This window comes from Pantherophis guttatus, chromosome 5 (assembly GCF_059756535.1).
Source record: "Pantherophis guttatus breed Tessera chromosome 5, ASM5975653v1, whole genome shotgun sequence".
NCBI lineage: Eukaryota > Metazoa > Chordata > Lepidosauria > Squamata > Colubridae > Pantherophis > Pantherophis guttatus.
Window position 1 is genome coordinate 69394278 of NC_142067.1, and position 8817 is coordinate 69403094.

General features: G+C 43.4%; 2 pseudogenes; both read right to left on the reverse strand.

Annotated features, from left to right (window-relative positions):
* Nucleotides 1-1541: 1541 nt before the first annotated feature.
* On the reverse strand, nucleotides 1542-3391 carry LOC148113445 (E3 SUMO-protein ligase KIAA1586-like; annotated as a pseudogene).
* A 4218-nt stretch (nucleotides 3392-7609) lies between these two features.
* On the reverse strand, nucleotides 7610-8445 carry LOC148113446 (E3 SUMO-protein ligase KIAA1586 pseudogene; annotated as a pseudogene).
* Between the last annotated feature and the right edge of the window lie 372 nt (nucleotides 8446-8817).

Here is an 8817-nt window from a genome sequence, read left to right on the forward strand (position 1 = left end):
CCCATTTGTATCCTATGGCTTTGCAACCCTGTGGCAAAGTCATAGATGTGAACACTCTATGTTCACCCATGGATTTCTTTTCCTTGTCCATGGCTTCTTTCCACTTTACTTGTTCAATTTTAGGTAATGCCAATATTTCCTTATAGTTCCTTGGCTCATACCATACATTACATCCTTTTATTTTACTAGCAGAATACCTGTCAGGTGGAATCCCCTTGTTCCATCGCTCTGACCTGAATGGCATTGACTGCTCTTCTCTGTTAACCCTCTCTTGCTTCATATCTGAATCATCTTCTGACTCCTTTATTTGTGCTTTTTCAGTTTCTCCTCCCTGAATGCTGAGACCATCACTAAGTAAGTTACTGTCACTAAGTGGATCACTGACACTAAGTGGATCGTTCCAAAAATTTGCATCAATTCTGTTCCAATTTTTCTCTGCAAAGCTAGCAGACCTGGAAATCACTATTCCTTTGCTCCTATCGCTAAAGTGATAGCCCTTTGAGCCTGGCTCATAGCCTGTAAACCTGAGCTTTCTATCCTTTGGTTGTCCTTTTCTTCTAATTGCTTTTGGAATATGCACCCAAGCATTACTTCCAAAAACTCTTAAATGTGCCAGAGATAGTTTCCTCCCATATAACATTGCATATGGAGTATCATTAATAGAGAAACTCCATAGCCTATTAATTCACCCCAATATGACCTGCTCAGATCAGAGTCCTCCAGTAGGGAGTCCTTCATCATTTGTAAAACACCATTCCGCCTCTCAACTACACCATTCTCAGCTGCTGTGTATAGATTTGTGCATCTGAGTTTTATTCCTAACTTCCCAACCACTATTGAAAACTTGCTGACATGAATTCTGAACCACTGTCAGTTTGAAGCTGACATAACTGTTGTTTATATCTTCTTTCTACAAAGCTTAGCCATTGCTTAAATTTCTGTACCACCTCTATTTTACTCTTCAGTAAATAGCAGAACCCAAACCTGGTGTAGTCATCTATAATGACCAACACATACTTTGCTCCTCCCAAACTGGCTTGCATTGGCCCAACCAAATCTGCATGTACCAGCTCTAGAGCTCTTGTTGTCTGCCTTGTGCTATTCTTGCTTACTGGGAATGCTTTGGACTTTGATGATTTGCATACTGCACAGTTCAAGTATGCCTTACACTCTTTTAAGCTTATACCTTGTCCAAACTGTTGCATCTTTTGCAAAACTCTGATGCTGGCATGGCCAAGCTTTCTATGCAAGAGATGAATGCATGAATCATGTTGTGCCACATTTCCAAATATTTCCAAACAGTCCCCATTGGCTGACCTTTTACCATGTCTATCCCAGTCTATAAACATACTCCAACAAACTTCCCAGAAGGCTAAAATCTACTTTTATTCAGATTGTCTGAAATAATAATCCCCCCCACCAAATCTAATAGTGCTGAACCTCCTTCTTATCCTCCTGTGAATCAGGGAGGCAGCTGCCTGAGCCACTTCCAAATTTTATCATATAATTCTGGATTTGAAAGATCCTTCAGCCCCTTTTGCCTAAGAAGAGGATTCTTCACTGTTGGTCAAGCCGGCCATGCCCATCCAGCCATGCCCATCTGGCCCTTTGAGGGCAACCATAATGCTGATGCGGCTCTCAGTGAAATTGAGTTTGAGAGACCTGGAACTTGAATGTGCTTGAATGTGCTTCATTTCAGCTACAGTGAAAGGATGTGTATTGGTGGAGGGGCATGATGGCCCAGCAGAAGGTGAGCTTATCAGCTGGAAACTGACAGCTTGGGTTTGAGACCCAAGCACCATTCAACAGGGTGAGCTCCTACTCCTGCCCAAACCTAGCAGTTTGAAAGCATGCAAATTTATTTATTTATTTATTTATTTATTTATTTATTTATTTATTTATTTATTTATTTATTTATTTATTTGTCATATTTCTATGCTGCCCACTCTCCGAGGACTCTGGGTGGCTTACACCAAAGACAGTATACTAAATAGCATATTGCCCCCAACAATCTGAGTCCTCATTTTACCCACCTCGGAAAGATGGAAGGCTGAGTCAATCTTAAACCAGTGAGATTTGATCCGCTAATCTGCTGAACTAGTAGTCAGCTGAAGTAGCTGCAGTACTGCACTCTAACCACTGCGCCACCTCGGCTCATGTGAATAGATTAATATGTACCACTTTGGTGGGAAGGTAACAGTGTTCTGTGCACCTTTGGTGTATAGCCATGCCCACAGAAAACATCTTCGGGCAACTCTGGCTTCCTTGGCCCAAAACAGCAATGAGCACTGCACCCTAGAGTCAGACACGACTCAACAGGAAAACCTTTATCTTTTGAAAGGAAGTGACCCCCATAGGGAACAGTTGTCCTTCCTGAGATTTTAACACAATTTTTTTCAAGCATTACTCAGATAAATACAATTCTGTAGCCATATAATTTTCTAAGAGTAGCAGCTTTGCTAGTAATATGACAGGGAAAAAGGTGTGTTCTTATCAGTAGTGGGATTCATTTTTTTTACTACTGGTTCTGTGGGTGTGGCTTGGTGGTCATGTGAGTGGGTGGTCATATGAGTGGGTAGGCATGGATTGCTGGTCATGTGACTGGGTGGACATGGCTTGGTGGTCATGTGACTGGGTGGCTGTGGCCAAGTAGACATCACCACTTTGCCGTCATGAGCTACAAAAAGAAGATATACCAAAAAGGAGTTTATTATTTCATGCATTTAATACTTAAATAAGTACACAAAACAATAAAAGAGGTACACAAATACTACATAAGTACAATAAAAGTGTTATTCATCTTTAAGGTATTTCCAAATCATTTCATTGGCATGTTCCTCCTCACTTGCACTTTTCTTCATTTTTACTTGAGCATCAATGGTTGTGTGATGTGCTCTCAACCAATTTTTGACTGTAGGAATAGGGTCCCATTCTTTTAGAGGTAGGCCAATTATACTAATGGTCATTAGATTGGTTATGTTGGAAACAGGTGAGTTCTCTTCTCTAAACATATGATGTTCATTTTTGAAAAAACCCTTTCCTTACTGAACTTGTTCTGCAATTGTTCTGACAATATCTTTAGCTTTTTTAATACTGTCAGGAATTGCATATTTCCAGGAATCTTTTAAAACATTTTCTACAAAATCTCTATAATCGTTGATATTAATTTCGTAATTAAAAATGTCATTAAATACAAGCAATTGTTCTTCATCTGCTGTCCATGGAACTACTACTTCTTCAATATTCCAGTAATCTGGCTCCAAAAAATTGAGAAATTGTAATTTATTCGTGTCTTGCAATTGGCTACCTGTTTTTAAATGTTCACAATCCATTAGTCTTTTAGGAAATCGGGAAAGTTTGCATCGGTCTTCATGCAAAAAGAAACTATTGTCGAGTCCTACCGGAGCTCGCCATCAATGGAGGGTGTGGGAGGAAAAGGAGTGGAGATAAGCAGCCGCAGCGAACACACAAATAGTTCCTGGATAGCAGCATTCAGGGCGATGATTGATGACGTTGCTGGGCCTCTCCGATTCTGCTGTCCTCGCTGCTCTGGTGCTCGCAGCTGTTACTGTTAAGGGAGTGGGGGGTGCTTGATTGATAATCACCGGATGTATGTTTAAGGGGCTGAGTTTTTGTTAAATAGCACTGTGGTGTGATTACACCCAGCGCTGACTTTGAACCAAAACACCGACTTGTACTTTACTTTTGACTGCAAGCTTATCATTGCCAAAGTAAACCCTGATTCTCTGTGCGTTACTGGTGATTATTTCCTATCGCAGTTCTGAACGAACGACAAGCCGAGAGAAAGTCAGCGCTTGGTTCCTTTTCGCAAGAGGAGAGGAGTCCCTGTGGCTTTGCAGCAAAGGGGGATATGGCAGAAGGGACAGCCTTGGAAGAGCAGGAGTGTGGTGGAGATGTGGAGGGCTGGAGGGAAAGACGATGGACTGAGGAGGATGAAGGGGATTGGGGGTATCCTGCCTCATCCGGTCCCAGCACCATGGATATGCTACGTGAGCGTTTTGGGGAATCTGGATTTCGTGACGCCCCATCCTGGCAGCCCTGGGTTGCAGGGCTGGAGCCTCCAGGTTCTTCTTGGCAGGATACAGGGGTGACTGCTTCGGAGACCCAATTCCGGCTCACAAGTCCTAAATTGAGGATGGAGCGGACCTCTAGACGATCCATGGACCAACCCCCTCCAGAACAAGACCAAGGTGCCTCGTCGGGAGACCTTGGAGCCGGTCCTGAGCCCCAACCAACGCAATTGGCAGGGGGCTTACCTGTTGGGGGTCGCGGGGCGACGAGGGACCGACCTAGGCAGGACAGGAGAGCGACTGGAGCAGCGAGGACCCCAGGCCCCATGCCTTGGCCTCCGGGGGCCCCGCCGGGGCTGTGGGTCCCGCAGGCCGTTTGGGGACCGCCTGCCCTGCAGACTTCCTTTGACGGAAGCCCTGAACGAGTGGCTCTTTTCTTAAGCCAGGTGATAAGCCATATGGACCAATATGGACAGTGGTATCCCTCCCAGTGGGCTATGGTGGTTGCTGTTACGGGGGTCCTGACGGGAGAAGCGGCTGAGTGGGTGGCAGGCCTCCATGCTAAACATGCAAGGGAACTCGTGGACATGGGACGATTTCTGGAGGCTCTTCGTGCCAGATTTGAAGACGAAACAAGCGCCCAGGTTGCAGAGGGGGATTTGTTTGCGCTTAAGCAACGGGGCGTACCAGCAAAGGAGTATGTACAGGAGTTCCGAAAGATTGCGGCTCGGTTGGTGGGGTGGCCAGAACGTTTTCTGGTGCACCAATTCCATAAAGGACTAGACCGTGATTTACGGCAAGCCTGCGTGTACCGGGGCTTGCCCCCCAAGTTGAGTGTGTGGTACAAGGCAGCCATCGAATTGGACGTCGGTCTCTGAGAATTCCGTATACGGGGTGAAGGGGTTGCAAGTCAAGGAAAACGACCAGCAGAACGCACACAAACACCCAAGGAGACTAAACCGAATGCTGGCTCCGGCTTGGGGGAAAGGATCCAGCGGCCTGCGTTTCATTGCTTCAGATGTAATCGCCTTGGTCATCGAGCAGCTGACTGTCCTCATCCCATGCCCCGCAACTCGGACCAAAACCCCCCTCCTAGAGCTGTGTTGAGAGGCAGAGGCCGACCAACATCCGAACGGTCCCAAATGACTCAAACATCCTGTATGGAGAGGGATCCCCTGGCTACAGATACTAAGAAAGTGGTGGCGGAAAAATTCCCGATTGTGGCTGGGGATAGTGATGACGACGATGAGGACCAACACGACCCGATGGTGAGCGACCCCATCCGACCTCTTGTGGTACCAGCCGTACTCCGAAACCCATGGGCAACCACTGGACGCCGATATGAGGCATTGATTGACTCAGGGTGTACTCGTTGTTTAATTCGTAGGGCAATAGTTGACGAACTTGGGCTGCGGGTTGTGCGGTTGAGAACCCCTATTACATTTGAACAAATGGATGGTTCATTGCTGGGAGGGGCACCAGTGACTCATATAACAGTGACTAACATTTGTATGCTTTCTATTTATCGGTGAGCTCCCGGTAGGGGGGGCCGCCTGTCGAGTCCTACCGGAGCTCGCCATCAATGGAGGGTGTGGGAGGAAAAGGAGTGGAGATAAGCAGCCGCAGCGAACACACAAATAGTTCCTGGATAGCAGCATTCAGGGCGATGATTGATGACGTTGCTGGGCCTCTCCGATTCTGCTGTCCTCGCTGCTCTGGTGCTCGCAGCTGTTACTGTTAAGGGAGTGGGGGGTGCTTGATTGATAATCACCGGATGTATGTTTAAGGGGCTGAGTTTTTGTTAAATAGCACTGTGGTGTGATTACACCCAGCGCTGACTTTGAACCAAAACACCGACTTGTACTTTACTTTTGACTGCAAGCTTATCATTGCCAAAGTAAACCCTGATTCTCTGTGCGTTACTGGTGATTATTTCCTATCGCAGTTCTGAACGAACGACAAGCCGAGAACTATATTTCAACCTACCAGAAACATAACTGTGAAAAACAGACTGGAAATAAAAATTAAAATAAGCAAAAAAAAAAAAAAAATAGTAAGAGAACACCTGTCTGATCTTGATGAATACAAATCACCAGGACCTGATGGATTACATCCCAGAGTTCTAAAGGAGCTGGCAGATGTCATCTCAGAACCATTGCACCACATTTTTCAAAAATCCTGGAAAACCGGGGAACTACCAGATGACTGGAAAAGAGCTGATGTGGTTCCCATCTTCAAAAAAGGAAAAAAAAACAGACCCAGGAAACTACAGACCAATCAGCCTAACATCAATACCCGAGAAGATACTGGAAAAGATAATTAAAAAACAGATCTGCCAACACCTAGAAATGAGTAAAGTAACAACTAGCAGTCAGCACACGTTTGTTAAAAACAAATCATGCCAACATAGTGACTAAATTAGTAGACCAGCAAAATACTGTGGACATAATATACTTAGACTTCAGCAAGGCATTTGACAAAGGAGACCACAACCTACTTCTTCGTAAGCTAGAAAAAAGTGGGATAGATAGCTTCACCACCAGATGGATTGGCAACTGGCTGACAAACCATACTCAATGAGTAGTCCTTAATGGGTCCAAGTCTACATGGAGAGAAGTAAGCAGTGGGGTGCCACAAGGTTCCATCTTAGGCCCAGTACTCTTCAATATCTTCATAAATGACTTAGATGAGGGAATAGAAGGGGAATTCACCAAATTTGCAGATGATACTAAGCTGGCAGGAATAGCTAACACCCTAGAAGATAGGGTCAAGATCCAGATGGATCTTGACAGACTTGAACACTGGGCCTTATCTAACAAAATGAAATTCAATGCAGAGAAAAGTAAAGTCTTCCACTTAGGTAAGAAAAACCAAAAGCACACATATAAACTGGGGGACACCAGGCTTAATAGCAGTGACTGTGAGAGGGATCTTGGAGACTTAGTGGACAATCAGCTAAATACCAGCCAGCAGTGTGCAGCAGCAGCTAAAAAAGCCAATGCAATCCTACGTTGCATTAACAGAGGGATACAATCAAGATCAAGTGAGGTACTAATACCACTCTATAAAGCCCTAGTAAGACCACACCTAGAGTACTGCATCCAGTTTTGGTCACCACACTATAAAAAAAGATATTGAGACTCTAGAAAAAGTGCAGAGAAGAGCAACCAAGATGATTAGGGGAATGGAGACTAAAACATATGAAGAATGGTTACATGAACTGGGCATGGTTAGTCTAGTGAAAAGAAGGACCAGAGAAGACATGATAGCAGTGTTCCAATATTTGAGGGGTGCAACAGAGAGGAGGGGATCAAGCTATTTTCCAAAGCACCTGAAGGCCAGACAAGGACTAATGGATGGAAACTGACCAAGGAGAGATTCAACCTAGAAATGAGGAGGAACTTTCTGACAGTGAGAACAATCAACCAATGGAACAGCTTGCCTTTGGAAGTTGTGAGAGCTTCATCACTTGAGACTTTCAAGAAAAGATTGGACTGCCATTTGTCATAAATGGTATAGGGGCTCCTGCATGAGTGGGGGGTTGGACTAGATGACCTATAAGGTCCCTTCCAACTCTGTTAATCTGTTAAAAAGTCCAACAAACGATTTTGTACAAATTTTATATTTTTGAAGGTTTCTGAAGTGATTAATCCATCAACTTTTTTTTTGTATGGACCCTTTCCCTTTCTAATCATTTCAAATGCTTTAACTGATCTCATCACAAGTTTTTCAGCCTTTATGATGTCTCTTGCCTGCAGTACATTTGAAAGAAGAGAAATTTCATTTAGAATATCGATCATCAATGCCAAATCAGTTATAATATATATATTTTCAAGATGGGTACCATACCTGAATATTTTTCATTGGAATGAAAATATTGATGTAGCACTGGATAAGCATGCCACACAGCTAGGGTTGACCTTAAACTACAGGCAGCCCATCTTGGTCCCAAAACTCTACCAATCTTTATGATTTCAATTCCAAGTTGTTTGGATATTTTGGTAAGTTTCATTTGGCTCTTACTGGATTTATGAAAAATAGTATATATCTTGTCAATAAATATTTTTAAATGATTTAGTTGCTTAATTTTCTTTATGGAGTCATCTAAAACAAGTTGGAGGCAATGGTTTAAGCAGTGCCATATTATGCTGTTTGGAAACGCTTTTGCTATTCTAGTGCTCACTTCAGATTTTCTCCCAAGTATAATGCTGGCACCATCAGAGCAAAATGCTATTAAATTTTTTTCTAGGTAGTTCTTAGTAAACCCAGCATTATTCAAACTTTCCATAACTGAAGAACATATTGTCTCTGCATCTTGTTTTTCCAATTCAACAAGCTCAACAAAAATTGTTGGTGAGTTGACTGAATCCTCAACTTTTAAGAAAACTATCACAACTGGTTTCCATGGTAGCATTGAGGCTTTGTCAATAATCAAACATATTTTCAGATTATTTTCAATAATTTTAGTAAACAATTTGGTTTTAATTTCTTTTGCAATGAAATAAACTATTTTCACTGCAGTTGACCATGAATGCAATCCTATTCCCATATCTAGTCCATTTTTAATTTGCAATTCTATTGCATCTTCTTTGTCTGAAAATCAGGGATGGTATTCACTTATCTTCGCTACTAATTCGCAAATGTGAGTGTGCACATGTGCAGAGCATAAAAAATGGGACATGTTAACGTCTGGGCAGGTGGGAGGAGTCTCCTGCAACCGCTGCTACCAGTTCACCCGAACCAGATAGAATCAGCTGAATACCACCACTGCTGAAAATGGTTTACA